The 12,594-nt window shown below is 37.8% G+C and overlaps 1 long non-coding RNA gene across 1 annotated transcript in view; it reads right to left on the bottom strand.

Moving 5' to 3' along the window:
• The window catches only part of LOC131396569 (uncharacterized), a 111,092-nt gene that overhangs the window by 9,142 nt on the left and 89,356 nt on the right, over positions 1 to 12,594 (bottom strand). The window contains exon 2 of the long non-coding RNA XR_009216586.1: positions 783 to 1,005. This is a non-coding gene — a long non-coding RNA (uncharacterized LOC131396569). The remainder of the gene's footprint in view (positions 1 to 782; positions 1,006 to 12,594) is intronic.

The following is a 12,594-nucleotide window of genomic DNA, read 5'->3' on the forward strand; positions in this document are numbered from 1 at the left end:
CTCTTCCAACAAGATTATTTAAAACTCTTCCCTATATGATTAAAATATTTAACCATGGTAGAGAGCTACTGGCAGAAAAGTATACCAGACTAAGTCTAGCTATTGGGTACTATCCTATGGATTCTTCCTCTAAATAGTCAAGGAGAATTTTTCAATATAAGTATTCACCTGGGACAATCTTTACTATGAACATTTATGTAACTTGCTATTTAAAATATCATTCACACGCTTTGCAAGACATGTTTAAACTGTGACATAGTCTCTGGAGGAAACACTGTTTGAAATAGATATTTCCCCTTGGAAATTCATATGGAGTTTAGTGAACTAAGAACTTGATTTAAAATACCAGTTCTATATGGGGTCAAGCTTGTAAGCTTGGGCAAGAACACGTTTCCCCATTCATAGAGAGAGAGTTACCAGCATTTTCTCATAGGATTGTTATGAAGTTTATGCTACAGAAAATTGTTTATAAAGTGATTTGTATGCAAGTAGGCCTTTGATAGTTTCTATTATAATTAGGTCCGTCAGATTGTTAGCACTATAATCATTACTGCCTTGGGTTCCTGTGCCTGGATCCTGCTATTCTCTTAATTGTTCTGGTTCTATTCAAACTTTATATGGCATCTTCGAAGATTCCTCCTTGAAGATGTCTTGAATTATTCCTCAGTGTAAAATAAAATCATCCAATTTGCTGCTTCTCTCATTACATCTCTTTCAGGATGGTTGTGGTAGATTGCTTGCAAAAATGATCCAGTTCTTTGTCATTGACTGTATTCACTTACTTTTCAACAGCAATTGTTCCAGTCATGGAGGGAAGGATACTTCTCCACTACCACCACCTTTGATTTTTGTTGAATCTTTGACTTGCTTTGACCAATACAACTTGTGGCAGATGTGTGCGCCAGTTCCCAGCGAAGGCCTTTAGAAACTTGAGAGCTTCTGAATCCTCTCCAGAAATTCTTTCTCCCCTGTGAGAAAGGGCCCACACGCTTGGACAGTGAAGACCTAATAGGTGCAGCAGAAAGTAAAAGCCAGGTGACTTGGGGACCCCTTGAATTTTGAATGCACTTCTCAAATTGTTAAAACATGAGAGAAAAAAGTCTCAAAACCCAATAGCAGAGTGAGAGGAGTCAAGATGGCGGAGTAAGCAGACTCGGAACTCACCTCCTCCCATGGACACAGCCAATTTACAACTACTCGTGGAAAAATTACCCCTGAGACAGAACTGAAAACTGGATAAGAGGAACTCCTGCAACAACAGACAATCCTAACTGAGGTGGAAGAGGCAGAGACCACCTTCTGGAGAGGAAAAACACTGCCTTCACAAGCTGCCAGCTTCACGGCCGCCGGGAGCAGCGCACAGGTATGCAGCCTCCCTGGAGGCGCAGGGCCCTGAGCCGAGAGCGCCCCCGCCGTGGGCATTTTGTGGACCCAGCACAATCGAGACCAGTGGCATAACATCTGACTTTGCCTGCTGCTAAAGCACTGGGGAGCACCCCCAGAAAACCCGGTTCACAAAGAAACTAAAACCGGCTCTTAAAGGGCCTGCGCGCAAACTCACCCATTTCAGAAAACTTCCTAAAATCACCAGAAAGAAAGGAGCACAGTGCTGGGGTGAAAAGAGACTCATCTAATAGGCACTGAGTGCATCTCAGTGAGGGGTGAGACCTCTCCAGGGACTGGGACATTGGTGGCGGCCATTGTTGTGTCCCGGTATGGGCATGCTGACACAGATGCCATTGGAGTCCTCCCTGAGGCCTGCTAGCCCAGGGTCTGCCCCACCCTCTAGAGCACCGATTTAATCCAGCTCAGCCAGGGCAGGCAGCCCACCCTAGTGACTGGCCCCACCTAACAACAAGCCCTCAGGCAACTTGTGGGCCTGCATAGATTGGTGACTGGATTCTCTGCAACCTGGCAACTGAGCCGACTTCAGTGGGGCATGGTGTGCACAAGGAGCAGATGGAGAGTGTGGGGTGGTGGCGGAGTGTGTGAGGCTCCTGCCGTGGAGAGACTGGGTCCACTTGGGGAGCGTGCCCCGGGGCATGCAAATGGGGCAGGACTGTGTTGACTGTGTGTGTGGACCTGTGGGCGGCAGGGCTTGTCAGCTGCAGAAGACTTGTGCTTCTCAAAGACCCACATAGGGGGTTTGCCCCACCTTCCAAAGCCTGAAACAATTGGGTGCTCCTGTGCCTGAGGCCAGCCCCACCCAGCTGCAATCCTCAGAGAGCTGACAAGAGACCTAATAGGCTAGAGGCTTACAGCAACTGTAAGGCCCTGAGCCTAACAACCTGCCACGCTGGGGGCCTAATCACTTAAAAGAAATACTGCAACACAAATGTGGCATTAGAACTTACAGCCAACTGTGCTGGGGCTCCCCACACCTGATAAAGAGACTGAAGGGCCCACAAAAACTACAAGCAGCTGAGCATTACAACAGCTGGCCAGGAGCATAACTCGGCCTCCCTGGGTGCCTACAGGGAGAGCAAACAGGCCACAACAGAAGGACACACGTAGCCCACATAGGGGTCAGCCCTGGAGCATTGAGAACTGAGAGAAGCACACTGCAGGCCTCCTAAGGCATCACTTACATAAGGTCACCTATCCAAGAGCAGGAGACGTAGCTGACCTACCTAATACGTAGACACAAGCACAGGGAAAGAGGCAAAATGAGGAGGCAAAAGAATACATTCCAAGTAAGGGAACAGGACAAAACCCCAGAAAAGGAACTAAGTGAAACAGAAATGAGCAACCTGCCTGACAGAGAGTTCAAACTAAGAGTGTTAAGGATGCTCACTGATCTGGGGAGAAGAATAGATGAACTCAGTGAGAATGTCAACAAAGAAATGAAAGATATAAAAAAGACCCAATCAGAAATGAAGAATACAATACTGGAAATGAAAAATTCATTAGAGGGACTCAAAAGCAGAGTAGAGGATACAGAAGAACGGATCTGTGAGCTGGACGAAAGACTAGAAGAAATTACCCAAGGTGAACAGGTAAAAGAGAAAAGAATTAAAAAGACTGAGGACAGTCTAAGGGACCTCTGGGAGAACATCAAGTGCACTAACATCCGTGTTATAGGTGTCCCGGAAGGAGTAGAGCGAGACAAGGGGGCAGAGAATCTATTTCAAGAAATAATAGATGAAAACTTCCCTAACATAAGGAAGGAAACAGACATCCAGGTACAGGAATCACAGAGAGCCCCAAACAAGATAAACCCAAAGAGGGCCACACCAAGACATATCATAATAAAATGTCTAGAATTAAAGATAAAGAGAGAATCCTAAAAGCCGCAAGAGAATGTCAAGTTACATACAAAGGAGAGCCCATAAGGCTATCAGCTGACTTCTCAGCAGAGACCTTACACGCTAGAAGAGAATGGCACGATATATTTAAAAGTGCTAAAAGGAAAAAACTTACAGCCAAGAATACTCTACCCTGCAAGGTTATCATTCAAAACGGAAGGAGAGATCAGAATTTTCCCAGACAAGCAAAAATTAAAGGAGTTTGTCAAAAAGAAATCAGTGCTACAAGAAATGTTAAAGGGACTGATTTAAGGGGAAAAGAGAAGACCACAAATAGGAAAAATTATCTATTTCCATGATAAGAACGTAATGGATACAAAGGCACAAAAAAGAGGTTAGATATGATATCAAAAACATAAAAGGAGGGAGGAGGGGAGTTAAAGAGTACAGCTTTCAGACAGAGATCAAACTAAAGTGACCATCAATTCTGTATAAAAGAAGAAAGGAACAGAGAAGGACTACTAAAACACTGAGAAAAAAAAAAAGTTAAAAAATGGCAGTAAGTACATACTTATCAATAGCTACTTTAAACGTCAATGGACTAAATGCTCCAATTAAAAGGCATAGGGTGGCTGACTGGATAAAAAAACAGGACCCATATATATGCTGCATACAAGAGACACACTTCAGACCTAAAGACTCACAAACTGAAAGTGAAGGGATGGAAAAAGATACTCCACGCAAATGGCAATGAAAAGAAAGCTGGGGTAGCAGTACTCATATCAGACAAAATAGACTTTAAAACAAAAACTGTCAAAAGAGACAAAGAAGGGCATTACATAATGATCAAGGGAACAATCCAACAAGAGGATATAACACTTGTAAATATCTACGCACCCAATGTAGGTGCACCTAAATATATAAAGCAATTATTAACAGACATAAAAACAGAAATAGACAGTAACACAATAATAGTAGGGGACTTTAACACTCCACTTACACCAATGGATAGATCATCCAAACAGAAGATCAATAAGGAAACATTGGCCTTAAACGACACGCTGGAACAGATGGACCTAGTAGATATATACAGAGCATTCCATCCAAAAACCGAAGAATACACGTTCTTTTCAAAGGCACATGGAACATTCTCCAGGATTGATCACATATTAGGCCACAAAACAAGTCTCCATAAATTTAAGAAGATTGAAATAATACCAAGCATCTTTTCTGACCACAAGGGTATGAAACTAGAAATCAACTATAGGAAGAAAATCAGAAAAGCCACAAATACGTGGAGATTAAACAAAAGGCTACTGAACAACGACTGGGTTAATGAAGAAATCAAAGAAGAAATCAAAAAATACCTGTAGAGAAATGAAAATGAAAATACAACATGCCAGAATTTATGGGATACAGCAAAAGCGGTTCTAAGAGGGAAGTTTACAGCGATACAGGCCTATCTCAACAAACAAGAAAAATCTCAAATAAACAATCTAACAATGCACCTGAAAGAACTGGAAAAAAAAGAACAAACAAAGCCCCAAATCAGTAGAAGAAGGGAAATAATAAAAATCAGAGCAGAAATAAATGAAATAGAGACCAAAAAAACAATAGAAAAAATTAATAAAACCAAGAGCTGGTTCTTTGAAAAGATCAACAAAATTGACAAACCTTTAGCTAGACTCACCAAGAAAAAAAGAGAGAAGGCACAAATAAGTAAAATCAGAAATGAAAGAGGAGAAATTACAACAGACACCTCAGAAATACAAAAGATTATAAGAGAATACTATGAAAAGCTATATGCCAACAAATTCGATAATCTGGAAGAAATGGATAAATTCTTAGAATCATACAACCTTCCAAAACTGGATCAAGAAGAAGTAGAGAATTTGAATAGACCAATCACCAGTAAGGAGATCGAAACAGTAATCACAAACCTCCCCAAAAATAAAAGTCCAGGACCAGACGGCTTCCCTGGTGAATTCTACCAAACATTCAAAGAAAACATAATACCTATCCTTCTCAAACTCTTCCAAAAAATTGAGCAGAGGGGGAAGCTCCCTAACTCATTCTACGAAGCCGACATTACCCTGATACCAAAACCAGACAAGGACAACATAAAAAAAAAAGAAAATTACAGGCCAATATCACTGATGAACATTGATGCAAAAATCCTCAACAAAATACTAGCAAATCGCATACAACAATATGTTAAAAAGATTATACATCATGATCAAGTGGGATTTATTCCAGGGATTCAGGGATGGTTTAACATTCGCAAATCAATCAACGTAATACACAACACTAATAAAATGAAGAATAAAAATCACATGATCATCTCAATAGACGCAGAGAAAGCATTTGACAAGATACAGCATCCATTTATGATAAAAACTCTGAATAAAGTGGGTATAGAAGGAAAGTACCTCAACATAATAACGACCATATATGACAAACCCACAGCTAATATCATCCTCAATGGTGAAAAACTGAAAGCTATCCCTCTAAGAGCAGGAACCAGACAAGGATGCCCACTGTCACCACTCCTATTTAACATAGTACTGGAAGTCCTAGCCAGAGCAATCAGGCAAGAGAAAGAAATAAAAGGGATCCAAATTGGAAAGGAAGAAGTGAAACTGTCACTATTTGCAGATGACATGATTTTATATATAGAAAACCCTAAAGAATCCACCAGAAAACTTTTAGAAGTAATAAACGAATATGGTCAAGTTGCAGGATACAAAATCAACATACAAAAATCAGTTGCATTTCTGTACACTAACAACGAAGTAGCAGAAAGAGAAATTAAGAATACCATCCCATTTACAATTGCAACAAAAAGAATAAAATACCTAGGAATAAACTCAACCAAAGAGGTGAAAGATCCGTACACCGAAATCTATAAAACATTTCTGAAAGAAATTGAAGAAGACACAAACAAATGGAAAGATATTCCGTGCTCTTGGATTGGAAGAATTAACATAGTTAAGATGTCCATACTTCCTAAAGCCATCTATAGATTCAATGCAATCCCTATCAAAGTTCCAACAACATTTTTCACAGAAATAGAACAAAGAATCCTAAAATTTATATGGAACAACAAAAGACCCCGAATAGCTAAAGTAATCCTGTGAAAAAAGAACAAAGCTGGAGGTATCACACTCCTTGATTTCAAAATATACTACAAAGCTATAGTAACCAAAACAGCATGGTACTGGCACAAAAACAGACAAACAGATCAATGGAATAGAAACGAAAGCCCAGAAATAAACCCACACATCTATGGACAGCTAATCTTTGACAAAGGAGCCAAGACCATACAATGGGGAAAAGAAAGTCTCTTCAACAAATGGTGTTGGGAAAACTGGATAGCCACATGCAAAAAAATGAAAGTAGACTCTTACCTTACACCATGCACAAAAATTAACTCCAAATGGATTAAAGACTTGAATGTAAGACCTGAAACTGTGAAATTTCTAGAAGAAAACATAGGCAGTACGCTCTTCGACATCGGTCTTAGCAACGTCTTTTCAAACACCATGTCTGACTGGGCAAGAGAAACAATAGAAAAAATAAACAAATGGGACTACATCAAACTAAAAAGCTTCTGCACAGCAAACGAAACCATCAACAAAACGAAAAGACAACCTAACAATTGGGAGAAAATATTTGCAAACCATACATCTGATAAGGGCTTAATCTCCAAAATATATAAAGAACTCATGCATCTCAACAACAAAAAAACTACCAACCCAATTAAAAAATGGGCAAAAGACCTGAACAGACATTTCTCCAAAGAAGATATACAGATGGCCAACAGGCACATGAAAAGATGTTCAAAATCACTAACTATCAGGGAAATGCAAATCAAAACTACAATGAGATATCACCTTATGCCTGTCAGAATGCCTATAATTAACAAGACAGGAAACAGCATGTGTTGGAGAGGATGTGGAAAGAAGGGAACTCTCATACACTGCTGGTGGGAGTGCAAACTGGTGCAGCCACTATGGAAAACAGTATGGAGATTCCTCAAAAAATCAAGGATAGAATTACCATATGATCCAGCTATTCCACTGTTGGGTATTTACCCAAAGAACTTGAAAACACCAATTTGTAAAGGAACATGCACCCCTGTGTTCATTGCAGCGTTATTCACAATAGCCAAGACTTGGAAGCAACCTAAGTGCCCATCAAGGGACGAATGGATAAAGAAGATGTGGTATATATACACAATGGAATACTACTCAGCTGTAAGAAATGATGAAATCTAGCCATTTGAGACAACGTGGATGGACATTGAGGGTATAATGCAAAATGAAATAAGTCAGAAGGAGGAGGTCAAATACCGTATGATTTCCTTCATTAAGTAGTAGATAATAACAACAATAAACAAACACATAGGGACAGAGATTGGATTGGTGGTTACCAGAGGGGAAGGGCAGAGGGAGGAGGGTGAAAGGGATAATTCGGTACATGTGTGTGGTGATGGGTTGTAATTAGTATTTTGGTGGTGAATATGATGTAATCTATGCAGAAATAGAAGTATAATGATGTACACCTGAAATTTTTACAATGTTATAAACCAATGTTACTGCAATAAACAAAAAATTAAAAAAAAAAAAAACCCAATAGCAAAGTGGGCAAAGATATGAACAGATAATTCATGGATGTGTATTCTTTTAAGCCTAAGAAAAGATGTTCATTCTCACTTATTATTAGAGAAATGCAAATTAAAACTACACTCAGATTCCTTTTCTCAGTTATCATATTGATGAAAAGTAAAAAGTATGAAAACACATTCTCTTGCTGAGGCTGTATGGAAACAGGTACTCTCATTTACTTGCTGGAGGGAAAGCAAACTGGTATAACCTTTTTAATGGGGAAACTGGAAATACCTAACGAAACTGTTTAAGCAATTATTTTGGCAAAGTAATTCCACTTCCAGTAGTTTATCCTGAAAATACATCACCAAAAATATGAAATGGATATGCCAAGGTTATTCACTCTATTGCTTGTAGTTTCAAAATACTGAAAACAAACAAAATGCTCGTATAAAATAAAGCAGTTGATTAAATTATGGGAATAGTATTAAGCTGAAAAAAACAACAAAGATTTTATGGACAGATATGGAGCGATTTCCAGGCTATATTGTTAAATGAAGAAAGAGAAATGTAAAATAATATCTACAATATGCTAGCTTTCCATAAAAGATTATGAGAAAGCTGATTGCTATCAAATAGTAAGCATACTATAAAGCCTTTGTAATTAAAACATATCATACTGGTACATGGCTAGACAAACATACCAGTGGACTATAATAGAAAGTTCAGAACTAGAACAACTACACATGGTAATTTAGTAAATGACGAAATTGTCATCTCAGAGATAGAATTTTTAATAAATTGTTCTGGGACATAGATTCTGCTCATTTTTACAAAAAGAAATATAAGCAAGATAAACAGAAATTATTGAGATTGGTTCTCCATGGGAAGAAGTAGGAATAGGGTAGAAAAGATGGAGGGATGGGAATGGGTAAAAGCGATGGGGAAATGACACTTTTCTGAGTATACATTTTCATAAAGTTCTGACTTTTAGAACCATGTCAATGTTTTACATAGTTAAAAAATAGATACATAAAAAATTGGAGGATGTGGAAGATAAAAAAACAATATGCAATATAAACTGAAACAAATAAACCTAATTGTATTTCAAGTGAATATCACCAACACTATAAGGTGAGAAGAGGGGGTACTCAGGAAGAACTAACCTAGCTAACTTTGGAACGTTGCACTTCGACTATGTAACTGAAGACTAAAGACAAATAGAATTATAAATAATTCTTGGACTCAAGGTGTTTATCACAGTAGTATGGGTTAGCAATTCTGAAACTCCTTTGTGTGAATTCTAGGACTGAGAAAATTAGTAAATATACTTGGATAGTAGGAAGCAGGTTTCTCTATGTTGGAAAAGAAAGTTAACAATACAAAAAGGGAGAAGATGGGAATGAACCGTTTGTTGTTGGAGGTATCAGGATGAACTGATGGCTTTTGACAAATATATATAGAGAAATAAATATTAAAACATATCTTAAGCCTTTACGTAAATTTGAGTACAACAAGTGATGATTTTAGAATCCACGTGCACATTTACAATATTTGTGATATAACTCTCCTATAATCTCATCAAGCAGGAAAATGAACTAAAAGTATCACAAGAGATGGATAATCACTTACTCTTATTTAAAAAGAGACCTGCTGCATTCAGAGTATTACACGAAAGCCAGAGTTCCTCAGACGTGTTCTGCAGTCCCTTGCTACCCAGAGTGTGATACGTGGATTTGTAGCATCATTTTCACCTTGAGCTCATTAGTAATGCAGAATCATTGGTCCTCTCCCAGATCTCCTAAATCAGAACCTCTATTTTAACACGATCCCCAGGCAGTTCACGTGCGCAGTAAAGATTATGAGGCATTTTCTCAGTAACAGTGAAGATCAAAATCCACAGGAATGGTCCTTTGTAGACTTAAACATTATCGATCATCTTTTACCCATTAGGCAGAATTAATGGTGAGGAAGTGATGTATATATCTTTATATCTTATATGTGTAGCCATAGGTAGACATCTTGAAAGCAACTTGAATTAATCACATTTTAGTAAGTCAACAGCACGTTATTAACAACCATAGCAATTTTCCAAAATCTCAATACTACTAATGAACAAGAACTGACTATGCTTCTTAAAAATCAGCAAATACACTATCCTCCCTTCCTCTGTCTACAGGACCCAGCTACATTATGAATCCAAATTTTGACTATGGTAAAATGTTTTGAAAAATATATTCTGTTAAAAATAGTATGATGAATCTTCTTTGAAAAAAATGACTTTTCATTTTATGTTAATATCAGCTTCTTTGTTTTTTTTTTTTGCTAAGAAGAAATAAATATATTTGGATGAATTATGCAAATAATTTAAGAATTTTGTCAGAAAATAGAGAGCTCCTGTGGTCTATTGACATTGGTGGCAAAGGTGAGGTTGGAGTGTGGCTGTTGGTTCTAAACTAGAGTACTGTTCGTCTCATTATCCATCTGAAGATGTGGTCCCATGTTGACCAGCTGATAAGAGAGCCTGAGAAGGCTTAAATTAGTTATTTCATGTCGTTTTCTATGTTGAAAAGCCCCTGCTACCAACTGTTTTCCTTGCGACCAGCTCTTCAAAGCAATAAACCAATTAATTGAGTCTGTAGTCAGGGCTATGTCTTACTCTTTTAAATACGAATTGGTGACACAAAGCTCTTCACATATTTGAAAACTCAGCATTTCAGTTGATTATTATATAAAAAAAGCATTTTCCCACAGGAAACGTGTTATAAAAAAAGTGTTACTATTTTTGAATTCATACACAGATTTCTTGTTATTTGGTAAGGTCTATGACTGGGATGTAATTTTTAAAGGAACTTACAGAGGATATTTGCTTCCTATTCTCCTTTCTTTCAAATCTTATTAAAATCATTAGTTGTCATCGGGTAGTTTTGCAAATTCAAGATTAAATAACCTCTTTTCATACCTTAATTTCTACTTTAAAATAGATGTCCTGGATTTTTATATCTAGAACTCAGCTTTGCTTTATTGAATCTCTAGGCATCTCCCCTCCAACCCTTATGAGTAAAAAGAGAACACAAGCATTCATTCTGTCATTTGATTTCCATAGATTTACATGAGCATATCTGGCTGTGGAAAAGGTTATCAAAGACCTTTTCTACCAAATGCTGTTTGTGGTCAACCTATGCAAAATTCCATTAGAGCCCTGGAAAGTAAAAAAAAAAACAGCATAACTTCAAATGAAATCTTTTTCAACATATTCTAGTGCTTAAGGAAAAAGAAGTTTGCACATATTTTTAAAAAAGTACTTTGAACACTAAATTTTCCAAGTTATTAGCAATTATGTTGTGGCTTAAATGGGCTGAAATTTTTACTGGGTCTGGATTGTGCATAAAGTCTCAGTAGTGTTATAATTTTGCCCAGGTATTTGTTTCCTGGACCTAATCAAGGTGGGAAAAAGTACTATGACCCACAGTAGATAAAATACAAGTTTTCTGGTATGTGAAGGACCTCAGACCCTGCATTTTTTTGTTTCACACCCCAGGATCCTTTGCTACTTATCATACATTAAGCCTATGGACTATTGTGCTATAACCTAGAACTTCTTCCTAAGGAGAATTTTGAGTCATGTAATATAATATAGATATAGATACAGGTATAAGTAAAGCAAATAAGCATCCCTCATTTAAAAGACTAAAAGAGAGCATACCTGTTTAGAATAACAGAGGCAAAGGACATAGAAGACAAAGAAAGGTCCTTTGATTCAACCAGTTCTGCCTTTAGATCTTGGCCTCAGAATTTAAATGCTATGCAGCTTAGGATAAGTTACCGTCCTTTCTGATCTTCAGATTTATTGCCAATACACTGTGGATATTACCAGATGTAATATCCAAAAATTTACCTGTCACTATGGAACAATGTAAATATATGGACACAGGAGGCCAGTAGCTCCTCAAGCTATCCCCTGACCATGGGCTGGAGCAAATGTTAACCCTTTAGTTGCTGCATCAAAAAGAGGTGGGGGGTATCTTGGGAAGGTACCAGGGTGTCAGAAGCAATGGGAGCAGATTGGAGAGAAAAGTTTGGAACAATAGCTATTTAACAACCAGTAACGATTTTTTTTTAAATGTTTAAATTGGTTCATAAGAGGTTAATATCACTCTGTTTATTGTGATGATTACATGCGGGTAATACATATATAAAACAGTTCATAGAGGTGGATCAATAAATTTGGTTATTAGTACTAAGAATAGAAACATCAAATAAAATGGAAAGCAGAAGAGAAAAAAAATTCATATTCAGTAGAAAATTTCAAAATAAACCATTGAAGACAAAACCTCTATGCAGTATAGAGTTTATTTAATCTACTATAAGTGAAAACAGGTCAATGTTAGTATTTAAATATAAAGATTGTGTGGAACTGTGAACGGTTGAGATTTTGTCCCTCTTGAAAGCTAACAAGTTAAACGGCCACAGTTCCAGGGAGGCTGACAGAAGACGTGAGATCACTGGGTTAGAGAAAAAAAACATTATTACCTAGGGTCCAGCAAGCAGCACAAGCATCAGTATATTGGTGTCAGTTCCTCTTGCCCTGAAGTCACACTAGGTAATGTTCATGCGAACAGATTAAAGCCTGCGTGCACAGTAGGTTGAATTACAAAAGAATACTGAATTTAGGGAAAATAAATCTTTTAAATGGGTAGTAAATTTGCCTCTATTTTTGTTAAGAGACAGACACTATCTCT

This window comes from Diceros bicornis, chromosome 33 (assembly GCF_020826845.1).
Source record: "Diceros bicornis minor isolate mBicDic1 chromosome 33, mDicBic1.mat.cur, whole genome shotgun sequence".
NCBI classification, from domain to species: domain Eukaryota; kingdom Metazoa; phylum Chordata; class Mammalia; order Perissodactyla; family Rhinocerotidae; genus Diceros; species Diceros bicornis.